The following is a 7,364-nucleotide window of genomic DNA, read 5'->3' as shown; positions in this document are numbered from 1 at the left end:
CGCTGGCAAACCACCTCTATTAGTCTCTTGCCATGAAAACCCCAAAAAGGGGTCGCCATAAGTCGGCTGCGACTTGACGGCACTTTTTACACACACACACACACCTGCCCTGCATCCCCACAGCCACCTCTGTGCGGCAATTTCTTCAGCCATCCTGTTCAGACCTGTGAAGGTATTCAGGTAGCCATCTTCACACATCCCATTCCAGCAGCAGCACTAGCCACCCACCCATTGCCAGAGCTGCAAGATCAATCCCTCCCCGCTGCTTCATAAATTGCCTTTTGGACGCTGGTGGGCTTTCCATGCTCCCCTGCCAGTGCGCTGGAAAGTGCAATCCTGCTTCCACACAGTGTGGCAATTGTAGCTGCGTTTGTTCTGTGGGATGCTGCCAAGGGAACTGTAATGGGTGCCTACTGGATATCCTTTCTGACATACAAGCAGCATAAACTCCCACACCCGCAAGTTCACATTTTGTACCTTTAAAAAAATCTGACGGCTGCACATCCCGCACTGTACAACTTTAACATAACAACACTCCGACAGTGATTTGTCAGAAGTGGTCAGCTGCAGCCACAGTAATACCCCCCACCATTTTATGAACCTTTGATTAGCCTTATTACTAAATGGTATGAACCATAAGCATCCCCTTCCTTTTGTACTGCAGTGCTCTCCTGGCCATTTTAAAAATAGTAACTCTATCCACCTCTCAGCTAGGTGGAAATGGTGTAACGTACAATTGCTGTTGAACAAAGGGCTTGCAGCTGGCTCAGGCAAAAACCAAGATGTTGTTGAAATACACTCTGAATAATTAATTGCATAGATCGCCAATAGTATTTCTGAGCATATGCAAAGTGACGTCCCTCGGCGCTGTCAACTGGCTGCTGAGCCCCCATATATCTGGGGCAAAGAGTCAGAGATTTTCAGGTAAAGGAAGCAGATTTCAAGAGTCTTTGGCACTGATAGCTTTCCCTTTTACTAAGTAACCACTATGTCTTTCCCCTGGTGGGAATAATGCTGGCCTACCTAACAGGAATCTTGTGAACGAAATGAGACTTCAAAAACGTTGTCCGTGCTAATCTTTACAGATACATCGGGTTGTACAATTCTTTAAAATGAATAAAGGGCACAAGAAAATAAGAAGCAAAGGAACTTTGGCAGATTTTATATCATGTCATTTCCGTAAGTAGCATGAAACATCTGTGAAGGCTTGGAAATCGAAGCTGAAACTGAAGGCGAACTTTTGAACAAGTATTTCCCAGTGCTTGAAATTAATGGCATCCCACATCCCAGGAAAAGACAAATTCTGAACCACCAGTGTCAAATCTTTGCTCCCCACCCATCGCAACTTTAAGAGAATGTAAACTTTAAAATTTATCAATCAACCATCCAGGAACAATTTTACTCCTTTTGTAGATCACAAATTCTTCCTCGCTATAATGTAGACCAAGACAATTCTCTGTGGGGTATCTTCACATTCTGAATGGGAAGGGGAGGACAGACTGATTTAGAGCTAGCCAGTAAGGAAATGTCAGATGGGATGACATCTTGTCCTCGTTGGCCCTTACACACCATGTGGACTAATAAGATATGCATGAGAAACTCTTTATCAGAAAATGCCATGCTGGATTTGATGGCCGTAAGCTCCACTCCATCAGTGGTTTGTAGAGCAAAAAAAGAATGCCTATTTATGGTTTGCTATTTAAAATACTATTTATTGGTTGTACAAAGTATCGTTTTACAGAACAAGAGAACACCTTATAAACTAGACAAAACCAGTGAAAAAAGGGAGAATAGGGTAGATGTCAGTGTGTGTGTGTGTGTGTGTCTTTAGCCATAACAAGAATGTTTGGTTGAACTAGGGCTTCCTCCTTTGGTTATTTGATATATAACAACACACACACACACAATGTTTAAATAAAGACATGCTTGTAAAACATCCTGAAGACGAAAATAGTATAAGAGATCCACACCCATCCAAAATTAGGAAATTGTATAAAAGAATAAGCTGTCTGAAAAATCTGATTCTGAATTTCATTTTAAACTTTATGGACTTCAAACATTGGAAGGTTTGCATGAACTGAAATGTGAAAGAGTTGAGGAGCTTTGTTTCAATACATGTCCCTTGATGGGGCAGATGTTTTTAAACATTAATCAGTTTCTTTCACATGATACAGAATACAAAGGAACAAATGGGGGCTCGCAAGGTGGGGGGTCTAATTTCCCCATTCCCTCCTCTATCTTGTGTTTTTCTTCTTTGCCTCCCCTCTCCCACTCATTTAATTACCTACCTTTCTCTGCTTCCCTTTTCTAATCCACCCACCTGTTTCTGTTCCCCACCAGCTCTCCCCTCTTATCTTTTTTGCTCCTCCCCCTCCAGCTAAGATTACCAACCTCAAGGTGGGGCTTGGAGTTCTCCCACAATTACAACTAATCTCCAGACTACAGAGATCAGTTTCCCTGGATGAAAAGGCAGCTTGATAGGGCAGGCTCTATGACATCACATCCCCTTTCCCAAACTTCACCATCCTCAGGCACCATCTGCAAGTCTCCAGGAATTTCCCAAACCAGATTTGGCAACCTAAATTCAGCTCACCCTTCCCTTCCTCCTATCTTTTACAATTTTTTGTTTGTCTCTCCCTCTCTTTCCCTCCTAGGTTTACCAGGCCTCCCACTATGGCAAATAGCCTCTCCCTGATTGCTGCTGTTGTCTGCCGCCACTCCAAGCAGTGGCAGGAGAAAAAAAATAATGAATCCCACCAGTGTTCTCTGTGCACAGCCCAGAAGTGACCATGGGTAGCTCTAGCAATTGCTGGAACATCTGTGACACCTCAGTCACACAAATGTCCCAACCCTCCCACTGATTGCCAACTTTCGCCTGGTTACCTTCCCTCCCCTGTGCTGACTATAACTGAGGCATGGAATCCATAGCAATGTTGCTTGAAGGTTGCCTAGCGCCCCCCTAAATGGTCACAGAAATCTCACAGCAGAGCCTTTGAGATCTCAGTGGCACACTTTTCTTAAAGAAGCAGACATTGTATCTATGATGGTTCTAACCCCACCCCCTTTTGGCATTTCATAGTTTTATGCAAAAATGGGACTTCTCTCAGGCTAGTAGAACCCCCCCCCCCCCCGCAATCTGTTCTTGGCCCCAAACTGCAGCTTTTTGATCCACATTGTATGGCTCAGTCCTGAATTAGATATGAGGATGATGTAAGGCTAGAAAGAAGCAAGAGGAGTCAAAATACAAAAGCCTTGCCATCAAGTTGCTTGTTGCAGCTCAACTTCAGCAATCTTCCAACAGTCACCTTTCTACACAGGCTTCTGCTGGCTTGCCATAAATTAAGATTGGAAGTATTGGTTTAAGTAGTGGTTTGGTGTTTTGGGGCCAGTTAGTGCCTCTCAGCCTAACCTACACCATAGGGTTGCTGTGAGGATAAAATGGAGGAGGGGAGAATGATGTAAATTTCGTAAATAAATAAAAATAAAATAAGCCACTTTGGTTCCCCACTGGAGTGAAAAGCAGGGTATAAATTAAAATTTTAAATTAGCAGTGGGGAAAGAGCACTGGGTAGAAAAAACATAGGGAAGAAATATCCGTGTGCAAATGGCACAGGGAGGGAAACCTGAGACAAAATGCAAAGACGGAGAAATAGTACTCACTTCACTTTAAGTGACTCTGCTTCTCTTGGGCCACCCTGGCAGTGCCGTTGATGGCCGAAAGGTGTGTACTGTAACAGCCCTAATTTCTGAATTGGTGTGCTAATTGTGGCAGAATTTGGAACAGCATGAGCTGCACGGTCTTCCCTCACCACTGCACAGTGACACTGCGCCAGACAAAGAAACGTCTAACAAAGCAGAGGAATGGTTACATCTGATGTGGGACCAAAATCACTCACCCGAAAATGGGTTTTTTAGAAGCACCATCCTAGTTCAATGGAAAAGCTGCATTAGAGTCATCTCACTGCTGTCAAAGAATAACATTTGCATATAGCTTCCATGTAACTCAATCTGAGCAGGGATTACAGAAGCAAAGACCACTTGACGCTTCTGAATTCCTACTGAAATTGTGCGATGGTAAACTGCTTGCTGGGGGTAAAGGGAAAATGACTGGGGAAGGCACTGGCAAAAACCACGTAAACAAAGTCTGCCTAGAAAATGTTGGGATATGACATCACCCCATGGATCAAGAATGATCCGGTGCTTACACAGGGGACCTTTACCTTTAAGCAGTGTCCCGTTTATTCATGGAAATGAAATCAGGGAGCAGAAAATGGGGCAGATGGCATCATCATCCACTGGAGTTAGGGCTGCCATCTCCCTCTTTGCCATCAGTGGGAGATTTTTGTGGCGGAGCCTGAGGAGGGAGGGGAGGGACTTAAATGCCATAGAGTCCAATCGCCAAAGTGGCCATTTTCTCCAGGTGAACTGATCTCTATTGGAAGGAGATCAGTTGTAACAGCAGGAGATCTTCTGCTATTACCTGGACGTTGGCAACCCTAAATTTGAAGTGATTTGACAGGCTTGCTCCTGCTGTCTTACTGCAATAAAATATTCTGAATTCTACAGGTAGGGGACAGGACCACAACCTTCTTGCTCACATGGTATACAGGGGACCCCCAACACACAAAAAAGAAGGGCCGTAATAAAGATACTACTTAATAATGGTATGGTTTATACCGAAAGCACCTCTCTGAATACAACACCAAGGATGATCCTGTTGTATAACATGCTTTAATTCAGAGCCTAAGGGGAAAGTGAAGGGTGGCCACCCACATAGTTCCAGCCTTAAACAAGAACAAAGCCTCCAGGATTCCCAAGAATGTGACAAGATGGAATGATTCAGCTTTTCCTCAGGGCATTGTCTCCCACTACCTTTTAAAGGCACAGGGCAATCTGGTGAGTTAATTTGTTACATTCTTGTTTTGTTCTTCCCCCAAGAACTTAAAGCAGACTGGTGTAAAAGAAGGGAGAGGCTGAGTATTTTTTACAAAGCCCTAGAAAATCCTTGGGGAGGGAGTGTGTGAGGAAAGTAATCATGTAATTTGATTGATCTGCATGGTTGCCAGTTCTAGATATTTCAACTGAGGCATGGCATTGGCGATTATGATTTCTGCTATGTTGAGGATTTAATTCAAGTATGCATTTCCCCCACCTCAAATAATCCCCCCTTTTTATGAAAATATTTTGTCACTTTGGGGCTGCCAGTTGAATATCGGTAATTGAATGTTGTCTGAAGAGGCCTATAAGTCTGGTTCACCTGTGATTTTGCCATGTTTGGTTAAGACCTTTGTATTTAGGCTGTTCTATAGAACATAAAACGGTTGCTGGGTTGTTACTGCTATGGCATAGTGTATTTTGACTCGAGGTTGGTTTTAAACTTTTAAATATTGGATTAACTGTGTGTTTTTAATCTTATGTAACATATTCAACTGGTTAAAGGAAAGACAAAACATTTTAAATAAATGTGCATCAGTTGGGCTGCGGGGGTGCTTTTCACTAGTGTGATAACTGAAGAAATCTTACTGAAAATAATTTCCTTATACACCTTTATGTATGCAGAAATATAATCAGCGAACAGCTTCAGATTCACTTCCCCTGTCTGTATGGGGGCTGTAGCCTCAGGGAGAAGTGAGGAAGAAGCATTTGTTACTAGATATGCTGGGCTTCTTAGCTAACTGGAGTCAAGTAATTACAATTTTAATTCTCCTACATGGGTAGATGCTGCCCACAAGTGCCCTGGGGGCATTTTCTAAAGGTCATTGCACAGCTGCGCATCACTGCAAACCAGAGCTTGGGACTTCGGTTGAGACAGGCTGACAAACAACTGAACAAATGATTATGCTGTTAAATTGAAAAGTAAACACTGGGGGCTTATTGCATAACCCGTCTCACTGAAGGGATCACACAAAGGAAAAATAAACTTCTTCACAACTAGACTATAAAACTGATCTCTGTTGTAGCACACGTTGTGCCTAGGGCAGGGATCTGCAACCTTTTACAAAGAGCCAAACTACATAAAATTTGGGAGCAAGAAATCAACAAAGAACCGATATAAGAAAGGCCATTTTTGCATAACTAAAGCTATACCACTTCATATCACTGATAACTGACATGTTTATTAATAATCCATATAATTTCCACAGCCCAAACACTAGTTGTTATGTGTCCTTTATTGGGAAGTGACACACCATGAGATTTCACAATAAGTAAATAAATACAGACAGGAGCACCCTGTGCCATTGTTTTAACACACTGGCATAAATCTACAGGCGGTTTGCACTTGGATTATTAGTAGTTGTTCACCTCTGTTTTTTGTTGTTTTTTGTAAAGCCCTCTTCTTCTTTTTTGCCATCAAGTGACATCTGACTTACGGCAACCCCTGGTGAGGTTTTCAAGACGAGACATTCAGAGGTAGTTTGCCATTGCCTGCCTCTGCATCATGACCATGGTATTCCTTGGAGGTCTCCCATCCAAATACAGACCAGGGCCGACCCTGCTTAGCTTCTGAGATCTGACGAGATCAGGCTAACCTGGGCTATCCAGGTCAGCCCTCTAGTCCCATAAAAACATTTGCATGCCATTCCCTTCACATACTGGTTATTCCAGTATCCCATCTACCCTTCCAATATACCTGAACATAAAGGGTTTTTTTTAATGCTCTAGCACAGGCCATGAGATTCACAGAACTGATCGCTGGAGAAAAGAAAATCCTCTCACCTCCTTTCTCCATTACCCAGACATGGAGTTTGGCCTAGGAGTTTCTAGTAAAGAGTATCCCTTTCTAGTCACGTTTCAAATCCTGCCTTTTATTCTTGGTTTCAAATAACTCTGCATGGTTGCTTCCACATAAAGGTCTGTTGAGTATGGCTGTTACCGCACTAGGTATTCCCAGCGATGTATTAAGAGTTTGAAAACGTTATAAAAAATACTGTTCTCACTTTGTTTGGCCCCTTTAGCTGTGAAGACATCTTCCAACCATTTTTTAGCCGTAGCATCCAAAAACCCTTTTAAAGCGATGTTTTTAATAACATTTTCAAACTCTTAATACATCGCTGGGAATACCTAGTGCATTAACAGCCCAGGATTACTTTTCCAAAATATGTAAAAACAGAATTATAGTTTGTGGCTTTGCACTGCACTTAATATAGCCATCCTTATATCCTCATTACAACTCTGCAATGCCCGGTCCCCACACAGCGAGATCCTCACTATCTTTACAAAAGCAAAAGTCAAAGTCACTCTTATTGGACTGAACTATTTCTCTCATCCACCAGTGGATCCTTCAGTGAATCAGTTTCCGGCAGCTGTTTCCTTTTTTGATCCAATTCACTCTCTTTTAAAAAACAACAACTTGTCTGTCAATT

Source organism: Euleptes europaea, chromosome 5 (assembly GCF_029931775.1).
Source record: "Euleptes europaea isolate rEulEur1 chromosome 5, rEulEur1.hap1, whole genome shotgun sequence".
NCBI lineage: Eukaryota > Metazoa > Chordata > Lepidosauria > Squamata > Sphaerodactylidae > Euleptes > Euleptes europaea.
Note: the sequence above shows the minus strand (reverse complement) of the source record.